Source organism: Mercenaria mercenaria, chromosome 8, assembly GCF_021730395.1.
Source record: "Mercenaria mercenaria strain notata chromosome 8, MADL_Memer_1, whole genome shotgun sequence".
Taxonomy (NCBI): Eukaryota; Metazoa; Mollusca; class Bivalvia; order Venerida; family Veneridae; genus Mercenaria; species Mercenaria mercenaria.
In genome coordinates this window covers 85,289,829-85,302,653 of record NC_069368.1, presented here as the reverse complement: position 1 = coordinate 85,302,653, position 12,825 = coordinate 85,289,829, and the positions used below count along the sequence as shown (strand labels likewise).

The window sequence follows — 12,825 nt, the reverse complement described above, 5'->3', positions numbered from 1 at the left end:
GATCATAGAAATATATATATGTACAAATATAAGTAATTGCTTAGCTAAGTCTTTTAATTTCAAATTACGCCACCTACCGATTTTCACGGATTATTACGAAATTTTTACAAATTAATTGTTAATATTTAAGAAAGTACTGGTATATTTTTAAGATTTCTGTTATTTTCCATTTGCAAAACATGGACAACAAACGTTTTTTTTCAGCAGAGCGACTTTAGTGGAGTTATCTTTACAGGTTTTCTAAGTTGCGTTTTTATATACAAACAAAAATAAAGCAAAAAATCATTTTTTTTTTAGTTTGTGTGTAAATTATCTCCCCAATGATAATAAAATTTGTCATGTTTGTATGATTCTTTCTACTGTGATCAAGATTAATGAATGAATAAATGTAAAGTCATTTAAAAATAAATTACCGAGAAAAAGAATAAAAGTCGATACAAAGACAGAAGAAGGTGATACATATTTATCAACGTACTACAATAAATATACTCTTCACTAAGTTATTAATCATATTTTTTATGACCCACTTGAAACAACACTTGGCCGGTATTGATTATCCCTAGGGGGGAAAAAATAAAAATCTTGTAATACACAATGAAATTTAAAGTGTGATTTAAATATTTGGCACAGTTAAGATTATTTTATGTTATATGTAACTGTGTGCAATCTTGGGGCTAAAATGAAAAAAAAGAAAACATACGCAATTTTCAAAAGCGAAACATTAAAAGAATACAAATACAGCAGGCATTAAAGGCTCTATTGGTTTAACCAAATATTAAACGTTTAGAGGCAGATAAATCGTTAAGACTTGTTCAGTCAAATATTAAGTTTAATGAGATGTTTGAAAAATTAAATTTAAAATAAGCTTACAAACGCGAGATTTTTATGTCCTCTGATATATTTTATCAAAACTGTACAAATAGATTTATGTGCATTTTTGATAAGTTCTAACACGGAGGATTGCGTAATGGCGGACAGGTTAAGGAACACTATTTAGCATAGTTTACTTTAAAACGCTAGCGTTGTTGAAATACCGTGGCTGTAGTTTGACATTTTGGTAAGGAATAACATGGGGAAGTGTTTTTTAGATCGCATTTACCGCACGTTTATGTGCTTTGAAGTTTTTTGACAGATTAAAATCTCTCTTGAAAAAAGTTCTCTCCGTATTATGTTATTTCTTTATGTTCTGTTGAAGACAATCCCCATTCAAAAATGAAGTGAGGATTGGCCGGAACAACGTGTGACGGCACTATGAACACATGCATTTTATATTAAATATAATTTGGGAGATAGATTTTAACTTATATAACCATAAATGCAAATAAAACTCTGTAGATAACTTGTATTAAATATAACAGGCACACTTTAATGTTATCTAAATTCTTTTCACGACGAAATGAGTATGGTGCGTTTGACACTTTAATGATGTAGTCATCCCTGCCCACATGTCATTTTATTAGTCATTATTTTCACATTCTTTTAATAGATATAATTATACAGTATCTATGAATTGCAAGGTCCATTTGTATTACTTTTAATGCGTGCATTTTTTTTTCAGGTTGACACAAGTGTTGTTTACTGGAATCAGAAAACGGGGACGACTATTTATTTTCACGATACGAGAACATGCTTATGTGTGAAGTTTACTAGTTTTGATCAACAGATGAGCCTTCGTTATCAGTGACATACGTAACAACAGATCAAAGCTTAGTATTTATTGGATCAGAGAAACTGCATTATTTTCCAATGGGGTTTCATCATTGTAACCTGCTTACTATCGTGTTACAGCACAGAACAACATTGCATCTTTTCTAAAGCGCTCGTTTTGAATACATCTTCGGTACATTTAGAAGCGGGGTTTATTTGTAATGCTATTCTTAGCAGAACAGCAAATCGAAAATCCTTGCAGCGGTAATCATCATTACATGGGATAACGAAAACATGTACAGGACGTAGTTAAAGAAGTGATACTCAACTGAATTTGTTGAGTCATCGGCGCCAGATAATTTTAAATGTGCGAATTGCTTAGTTTTTCAATTATAAATGAACATAATTGAGCCGTGCCATGAGATAACAACTAGATGGTTTGCGACCAGCATGGATCCAGACCAGCCTGCGCAGTCGTGCAGTCTGGTCAGGATCATTGCCTATTTCGCTTTCAAAGTACTAATTGGCCCAATTACAGAAACTTTTAGCGATCAAACATGTGAATTTCTTGATCAGGGACTGCGCGAATGCGCAAGGCTGGTTTCTCGGATCTCATGCTGGTCGCACAACCCACTATGTTAGTTTTCTTCATGGCGCGGCTCCAATTATTAAGAAATGCTTGTGTTTTGATTAATACATGTTAATTTGCTTATTTCATTTGGACAAGAAATGAAAATGATTTCATTAATCGTTTGAAAAACTGATTTATAAAAGTATTTAGTGAATAAAATGTTAATTTATCTGAAATGTCTACAATTAATAACAATATGATTTTTTTCTCATACCCTGTCTTTGTCTTGCTTTTTTTTTAACATAACGTCATTATGCATGTAGGTATGACTGACATTCATTTTGGCCATCTTTCAGTGTGTGCACACCCTATACGAAATCAGTTCACATAAAAGAAAAATAGGGATTTGTATACTACACATAGTGCATATACGGAAAGTCTGGGTAAATGTATCTTTTAGAAATACTGGTCCGTGGGATTTCCCCCCGAATACGAAATCCAACTTCAGTCTAAATGTGACACAAAATATAGAATGTATACTCTGCATAACTTGAATAAAAGGGCGGAAAAACATTGGCAGTATATAAAAAACTAAAGGTTCAGTATATCCCCCGTATTATCAGATGTATCATTCCGATATGAACAAGTACGGGAAACCGTTATATTGCTTTAATACATGCTTATACGGGACTAGTTCCGTAGCCCGCTATAGTAAAAAACTTTAAAGTTTGTTCTATTCCACGTATTTGAACAAGTACGGGGTCCGTATATTGCGTATACCATGCATTATACGGGACTAGTCCGTAGCCCGTATATCAAAAAAGTACATGTTTCAGTATATGCCCGTATATGACAAAGTAAGGGATCGTATTCTTAGTATTATCAATGCGTATAGGAAAAATCGAAGCCCGTATATTAGAAAAATACAAGTGCGTATATGCCCCGTATATTAATGCCTCACAGTCGTATATGGACAAAATTACGGGATCCGTAACTAGTATATTCGGAAAGATACAGGCTCGTATACGTGTTGCCGTATATTCTAAAATACGGAAAAGTATACGGGGAAAAAAAGTCTCAAGACCCTTCGAATACATGAAAAGAAACTTATGTAAAAGCAGGACACGAAATAAAATCAATTTCTAGGGATTTTTTTTTTAAAAGTTCGTATATTGAATATATTCGGGAAATAATTACATTTATGTATATTCGGGTATACGGGATCCCGTATATGCATGACTATATACGGACTTACCGATACTAGATGTTCCGAATCGGGATCGTATATTAGGTCCGTATATTTGTAATATTACATCCGTAGTAGAAAGGAGTTGCGAAATATAAGGGAACGTACACTCAAAGTGTTTATTGACCCGGTTTCGATGGGTGAGACTATTGAGGTCAAATTTTGATGGGATCTTTATGGAAAGTGGTCTAGAATGTTCATCTTGATGATATTCTTGGTCAGGTTCAAAAACTGGGTCACGTATGGTCCGAAAACTAGGGTCAGTAGTTAAATAATGAAAAACACATTTTGACCGCTCTAGAGGCCTTATTTTTTCATGCATCTGTATGAAAGTGGTTCGGAATGTTCATCTTGATGTTATCTACATCAAGTTCGAAACTGAGTCAACTGCGGCAAAAATTGGTCTGTAGATCTAAAAATAGATAAAAACATTTTGACTCTATAGAGCCATATTTTTCAATGGTTCTTCATGAAAATTGGTCTGAATGTTTTAACTTGATGTTATCTAGGTAAAATGTTCGAAACTGGGCAATGTGCGGTCAAAATATAGGTCTTTAGGTCCAAATAATATAAAAACTTTGTGACCTATCTAGACGCATAATTTTTTTAATGAGATCTTCATGAAAATTGGTGGAGAATGTTCACCTTGATGACTATCTAGGTCAACCTTCAAAACTGTCACGATGCTTTCAAAAACTAGGTCAATTTGGTTAAAATAATAGAAAAAGTACTTGAGACCTCTCTTAAGGCCATATTTTTTCAATGATCTTCATGAAAATTGGTCAGAATTTTTATCTTGATGTTATCTAGGTAAGTTCAAACTGGGTCACATGAGATCAGGACAAAACTGGTCCTATGTCTTATAATAGTTAAATAACGAACGTAATACTCAGTCCAAGACTGGGTCTCATGGGGACAGGTGAGCGATTCAGGACCATCATGGTCCTCTTGCTTTATGTTCAGGCAGAAACTAAAAACAAGTATCTTGGGCAAATCAAATTCTATCATATTTCACAACTCTTGTAATAGTGAAGATAATTATTTCAAATTTTCAGATTTGAAAGATATTTCTTCATGAATACTTTGTCGATTTTGATTTTTGTCATTCTCATGGCCCATTTATTTGTACAATTTCATAAAGGTAGCTTCAGTTTTTAAGAGTTGTCTCTTTAGGCTTTCTGTCAACTTGTTTAAACATTGTATTTTGTATGCTCAATGATAAGCATATTTTTGTTGATTATTAAACAAACAATAAATATTGAGAACAATTTATCTATTGTCTCATTTTCATTTAACTGTTGTTTAAGAAGTTATTTCACATTTTTTTAAGCTCGACTATACAGAGTTTTTATGGACTTTTATTGTTTTATGCACCACTTCGAAGGAGGGGGTGTATATTGTTTTGCAGATATTGGTTGATATGTTGGTACATCCATAAAATTATACCAATCGGTTTCTTGTTGATAACTTGAAGGGTTGGGCCTAGGATCACGAAAGTTTATTGGGAGCTTGGTCATGCCCAGCATATGACCAATATTGATTTTGAGGTCAATGGTTCCAGATGATATCTATAGAATGCTTTTGCCTAGGTTCATGAAAGTTAATAGGGAGCTTGGTCAAAACTAGCAGATGACCCATATTGAGATTTAGGTCAGTAGGTCAAGGTCAAATTGTCGTTGAAGAGGTAAACCATTTCTGGAATGGTAATCGAGTAGATTTGGCCTGGTTAGTGGAAGTTTGGGAGGTTGTTCATGACCAGCAGATGAACCCTATTGAGGTTCAGTATTGGTCAAGGTTATTGACCGGAACAGTTAAATCATTGACGGAAGATAATCTTTGAGAATGATAGGCCTTTGATCAGGGAAACTAATAGGAGGCTGATCATAGTTGGAGGTGTGATAATTATTGTGACAAATCTTTTATTTTATTACAACTTGATGTATGCAGTCAAGTAGAAACCGTAAATTATCATGAATGTAAACATCGTGTTATATGAAATATTGTGGAAATAGACACCAGTTATAACACTGATTTACACTTCAGGACAATAGTTCAAGGATTGGAAAAATTTATAATTTATTTACAGCCCATACTAAACCAACCTGTGCATATAGGATTGGTAGGTAAAAGGGAAAACACAAACAATTTCAATTATGGCCTTATTGCCTTACCCTTGCATGATCGGAAGAGGCAGCTAATAGGGTCACATGGTTTTGCTGTAACTCTGTGATTCTAGCAGGTATGCAAATTTTGATTCCAGAATCCATACCTCATGTTTTTATTATTTCGATGTAACGGTAAATGAGATGTGAAACCAAAATGTGTAGTCCTGTTCGGCGCCATATAACCTATACTGTGTTGGTGCACCGTAAAACCCAAATAAACAAGTTATATTTCAAAGACTCAAACTTCATGAAAAAATACCTTAACTAAAAAAAAAGAGAATTTTTCATGAAAGTTCTGATAGAATACATGTTTGCTCCAAGATCATAGTGTGAACTGAGATTCTTTTAATTAGCTGCAAACTGTTCAAGACCTGTCTGTGGCCATAGAGCCCGACTACTCGAACAATTGATGTAAATATGGGGTCAAAATATTAAGTAAATGTTATATACAAAAGGGTCATAACAACTGTAATCTAGTTATCAAGTCTTGCTAAATGTGATGGTAAATTTAAAAATGGTGGTCACTGTTTCAAAACAATATTTTAACATTTGCCTTATTCTTGTCCATGAAAATTAGGATGCTCATTTCGTATGAACAACAAAAGGAAAGGTGCAAAAGGTTATAATTCTATACCCAGGTTTTGATGGCGTCTGTGTTTAGTTCCTTAGACAACATCACATTTGTTACAGTCCAAGAAACTACATGCACATAAAGTATAAAGACTTTGCTTGATTCAAAAAATATTTCTATTTTCATTTCAGTTATCATTATAGCAGCTGATGATGATAAGGATACATTTTCAGTTTCAAGTCATTAACTAATATTGTACTAAAGTTATATCCTGAAAGCGAAAAATGAAAGGGGCATAATTATGTTAAAAATACATTTACAGTTATGGGGATTGTATTCAAACAATCACGCAGCTGATCATTATAAAGAAGTATTTTTAACATAAAGTCATTATCTTTAAAATTGCCGAATATATGTCTACAAACAAAGCTTTTGATGTTGTTTTAAGTAATTCCAAGTATAACACCTTGGTGACCTTGACATTATGTATAATTAAAGTTAAAATAAAATGTAATTCAGACAAAATCTTTGATGAAGTCATGTACTAGTCATGTCCTTGTCTAAAACTGGAAAAGGTGATTGTACCAAAGTGTTGCAAGTGTCAAATATATAAGTAAAAAGTTTTTGGTCAAAATACGGACTAGTACGGAAAAATTGAGCAAGATGCGACACCGACATGTGTAGGATAGCTCTACATATTCTTCAAATAGTCAAGCAAAATTACAGTATAACAGAAAGTATAATAACAGACAGTTCAAGCAGTATATGTCTTCCATTGCTATGTGTAAAATTATAAACAAGCAGAGTGACGAGTACATGTATATAATATACAAATACCTGTATTTGATTTAAAACTCCAGTCTGATATGATTTGGTAACATAGAGACAATAAAGCTTGTATTTTAACTCCCTCAAAGGTCTACCCGCTTAGCTCAGTAGGGTAAGTGTTGGTCTACAGAGTTCGATCCCCGGGCGGGGTGTATGTTCTCCGTGACGATTTAATAACAGACATTGTGTCTGAAATCATTCGTCCTCCACCTCTGATAATTCATGTGGGGAAGTTGGCAGTTACTTGAGGAGAACAGGTTAGTACTGGTACAGAATCCAGGAACACTGGTTAGGTTAACTGCCCACTGTTACATGACTGAAATACTGTTGAAAAAAAAAGTTGTTAAACCCAAAACAAACAAACATCAAAGGTCTACCACTAACCTGCTTAAATATCTTTTTGTTTGTTTTTTTTTTACATGAGAAATACGTTCATGTTAGAATGATGGATAAACAGGTACCCTTTTTTTCATACCACAAGATAAAAAAATATTCAGAATACAGATTAACAAAAATGTCTGTTTACTTTTAACACAGAGTAACTATATTTGTTCTCTTTTATACATCACAACATAACAATGTCTATATACCACAGAATAACATCAACACTGTCTGTTGTTAACTTTTTCATACCACAATGTAACAATTTATGTACAAGGTGTTATAACCTGGAGAACAATACATGTACAAACTTTCCAAGCATAATATAATAACAATTACTGCATAACATTTCACACCATAGAAAAGCAACAAAAAAAAATATACCAAGGTACATGTAACATGTCTGTACATATTCCAAAATTTATGTACAATTGTTCCAAATTTCCAAATTGCAGTGCTGTTTATTACGTTAAATATTGATATTGTTCTTTACATTTTCATGAATAAGATCCTTTGTATAACTATCAAACCACAGGATAACAATGTTGTAACTTCACAACATAAGAATGTTTGGAACACTTTTCAAAATATATGTATTAGATAACATGTCTATATCTCACAACATGTGTAAATTTCTCCACATTACCACACTGTGACAGGATAATGTTGTATATACATTTCATCCGATACATCAGGAAAAACAATGTGTGTATTTACTGATTTTAACAACATGTGATAAAAACGCTATACACCATAGAATAATAACAATGAATGTCTGTACACATTTTCATGATTCAGTATAACATTGTTGGTACAATTACTTTTCTTCAGCTGCAAGATATTAAGACTGATTGCTTCTTATCATATTGGTGATGGCATGCCTTTAACCATTTTATAACCTGAAATATGGAAAAAGCATTGTTTACAATAGAAAATGCAAAATAACACAGGTAAAAAGGCTTCATTCATGATTGCATGTCATTATGTTATTACAGATACACTACTGAAAATCAAATGAAGGACTTCGGACACTATCATATGCTTCTAGCCTACATTTTGAAGGCACAATTCTCATTAAGTAGTTAAACAATACCCAAATTGTTTGAGTCGATGATAAACCAATGTGTTACTTAACTTATTACAGCAGAAACTGTTTTCTATCTGTTCCTATCAAGATGTTTATTCTTATTTTATCTAGGCCAGGGTATATTTTCTTGAAAAAAATAAGTGCTTAATTTCCGTAAAAATGTAATGTCATCACTTTACAGAAGTTAAATAGATATATGAATTCCAGTCGAATAAAGTGATAAAATTTGTTTATTTAAGAAAAAATAACATTTTAATATTAAAATCTTATAAATAAATAAAAAATAGAAAGATATCTTTGCAAAAAACCTGTACTTGATTTATCTTTACACTGTTCTAATGTAAAGTTATTGATACATTACATGTGTGAATAGTATACATGTAAAAGTGACCGGTCAGTTTTATAACAGTGGTTCAGGTAGTTATTTAAGTACATGTACATGTCTATACAGTGATGGCAGATTATTTGTGTGCTGTATAACATTAATACTAAGAAAAAGGCAGTCATCTTATCAAGGCCGAAGGGTTCGTTTTTGCTTGGGATAAGTACCAGTGGCACAGATAAGATTTGAGCCGCGCTATGAGAAAACCAACATAGTGCAATTGCGACCAGCATGGATCCAGACCAGCCTGCGCATTTGCACATACTAGTCAGAATCCATGCTGTTCGCGAACGTTTGGTATAATTCCAACAGGCTTTGAAACCAAACAGCTTTGATCCTGATCAGACTGCACCGATGCATGCCGGTCGCTAAGCCACCATGTTGGTTTTCTCATAGCGCGGCTCATTTGGCGTTAACATGTAATTAATTAAGATCTACATATGCTGGTCAAATATGGTTTTGATGCACGGGTGGGAACAATGTTGTATAAAGCAAAACACTGTTTATATCTATATAACAGGGTACGTAATTCTATTTAGAACAAAAATCACCATTTTATAACACAAATATTGAAAATTTGACTTTAAGAAATAATCCCAAATATGTATTTTGATGGCATATATAATTAAATACTTATTTCTTAGTGGTTTATTTTTCACTCTTGGATTAGGCAAATTCATATCTATAGAAAGTGTCCGAAGTCCTTTAATTCTAATCTCCATTTAACGAGAAAAGTATATATATGAAGATAAGATTTAAAGTTTATTTTTGCCATCCAGAGATAAAGTAAGAACACCCCAAAACTTTAACCTGATATTCTGAGTAAAAAGGGGACATAATTCATGAAATATTTTTTTCAGAGTTATGAAGCTTGTGTTGAAAGATATGAGTGATGATGTGGAACAATTATTTTAAGTTTGAATCAAATCCTTTAGTTATAGTTTGTGTTAAGCCTGCATAAAACTGGAAATTTTGTTTAAGATGTTTTAAACGTGACAATATACATTAAAATGACATCACATACTTGATGGAAAGTTTGAAAATAATGACCTTTCAGGTACCATGCACAACTTGAGAGTTTATAAGTGAGTTTACGAATACTATGAGACACATTATTTTATTACGATTACCTTTAACCGCATACTAATCAAGATGAGTGATGAAGGCATCATGTCATCATCGTCATCAATAACCGCATCAATGAACAAGAGTACACTGTAACTGTTACTGCAACAACTGACTGCTATCCAATACTTCTCATCTGTAAGCAGACAAAAATGGATGTTAATATATAAACATATGTTTCTCTTGATTTTATATATTCTGTATTTCGGTTGTGTACAGATACATGTATAACAGATTAAAATATAAAACAATCTGAACATCGAATTATTTTGACCAGTTAAGCGGTCAGGCACTGGTTGTGCTGGAATACCACTTCCTTAGAAATACTTTTGGCAGTGGAAAAATGCAATCACATATTTGATACAAAATCAAAGCAATTTGTACGCCTTAATCAGATTCTTGTGTTTTCTTCAGCACTCATAAATTAAAACAATAAATTTTATGTTTTCTTTCGTATTAAAGACATAGATTATATGCTCATGATTTCTTGAATTTGGTTCAAGTAACTGCTTGAGTAAATAAAGAACATTGACTACCAGAAATAGTTATGGAAATTGGCCGTTAAAATGTCATTTTCAAATTATGTCCGTCGTGAACATTGATGAACCGGAGTCAGAGCTAATCATAATAAAATATTTACAAAAATTGTTATAACGGCAACTGTATGACACAGTATTAAAACTTTACCAATTGAATATTTATGCCTTATATTCTTGTTACACAGTGCATAATGTACTACATGTAGACATTGTATGTTCTGTTTCTGCTATAGCATCTGCAGAATCTTGAAGAATTGGTTGGTACCGGAGCCCAGTCTGGGCTAGTGTACCAGCAATTCCCAAAGGATTCTGAAGATGTTATAACACGAAAAGAACATGTATACGCTAACGCTAGCATAAAACATGTAAAAACCAAGTAAATGAATATCTTCTCCCTCAACGTCATTAAATTTCCGTGAAATGTGCAGTCAAGTCTACGTTGTTTTTTTACATTGACATCATTCATACATGTCAAGTTCCCAGGACAATTTTCCAGGAGATATCAGTTGAAAATCCAGGAGTTTAATCGACCGGCATTGTTTAGGAAATTTTGGGTCGAACATAAAACTGTAAAACAGATTAGATCTAAACCATATCCTTTCTGACTTGATTAATTGATTTGGGCAATGGTTTCAGGGGTTGTAATTTGCATTTTATCCTTATCATGCTGGACACTATTAACTCTGCCTTTGCGACCAGTGCAGATCATGATCAGCCTGCACATACCCGAAGTGTGATCATGATCTGCACTGTATGCCATTCAGTCAGTCCCCTCTTTTAACAGTTAATGGTTAACTGTCCAAATTGAAAGATGGGCAAGTTCATTATAGAAATTTAGCAGGGTAAGGGTTTAAACATTTTTTTCAAAAAAGTATTGATTTAAATTTATTCAATTATTATCTTTTAATAAACAGAGGAGAATAGTATCCAGTGAATAATCTGCAGCCACTCAGCAACAGTATGCTTGTCTATCTACCGTTGACGTCAAACCCCTTACGGGAACTTAGACATGACGGTGTCTACAGCAATCTTACGCTAGAATATACAGTTATAATCAGAATAGGGCCGTCACCGGCTTCGAAAAACTTGTCCAACCATGAGACGTCGAAGGTGTCCCGCGTGTGCCGAAGGCCGATAATTAGCAAGGCAATATTTCGGCACTTTTAATCTTAAGCAAAAGCTGAAATTTTATGCAAAAAAACTGGTACGGCTGATGTCTTACTCGGCCAAAAAAGTGGTCTGGCCAGGGCCAGGCTGGCTGGACCACCCGCGACGGCCTTGCAAAATCAATTGTTGGGCAGTAAGCAGTAGATGTATTGATTACATGATACAGGACATAGATCTAGACTCCGGCCAGTCTGGGTCTAGAGGTGAAGATACCGGACCACTAGCCACTTCATGTATTTTGACTAAAACTAGTAGTAAAACTAAAGAGTTTCTCGCTTCTGCACGTTGACTGAAACAATCGTTTTAAAAACAAACACCATCATTTTAATTTTAATCGATAACTTCATATTCCAGCAAAGTATTTTTACTTTCAGTTTCAGTTTATTTTTAATACAAGGCCCATAAGGGCATCTGCATGGCATAATACCATAACAATTTCCACAAAACAGTTCCAAGACAGTTCAAACATATTCAAAATGATAATTCTATACTGCCTCAGTGCCTGTCTCAGTGTCTGCCATATTTACCTTTTCACTCGCGAAAACAGACGATTCTATCCACCTTTTCAATTAGATCTACTGCATATTCTGTGATCCTCAGTCTTCCATTTTAGTTGCACAAAATGTATCTTCTCCTCTCTCTGTCCACATTGATGTAGCCACTAGTCTAGGGCCGTCTGGTAGTAATAAACCACGAGTTTAAGCTTGTGTTGTTGCAAGCTGAGTGAACGTCATTGACCTTGGGTGAAATGGGAAATAATCAATAATTTAGACGAAATACTTACTGTTGGTTATGTACAACTATATTTAACAAAAAAACGAGATAGTTTTGTCTTAAAATATACTGATGAAGAACCGAAAACTGATATAAGATTTTAAGACGCCATCTTATTTTCTGGATTTAAGAAATTTCTTAAAAGATAAGACAGGGTGGTAGGTGACTTACATTTAAGCAAAAAATTCACCCTACTTAAGTCATTTCTTACGTATCTTAAGTTTAAGATGTTTTATGAATAGTTTTTTTTGACTAAGACTTAAGCTGAAATCGCCAAATACTTAAGTAAAATCTTCAACTTAAGTCAAAACCTATACTTAGGATGCTTTATGAATACGGCCC

General features: G+C 33.6%; 1 long non-coding RNA gene across 1 annotated transcript; it reads right to left on the bottom strand.

Moving 5' to 3' along the window:
• Positions 1–7,543: 7,543 nt before the first annotated feature.
• LOC123560160 (uncharacterized) lies at positions 7,544–12,476 on the bottom strand. Its single transcript, XR_006688111.2, has 3 exons — positions 12,237–12,476; positions 10,009–10,139; positions 7,544–8,308 (listed from the first exon to the last, which is right to left on the bottom strand). It is a non-coding gene; the product is annotated as an uncharacterized LOC123560160 (long non-coding RNA).
• Positions 12,477–12,825: the final 349 nt, after the last annotated feature.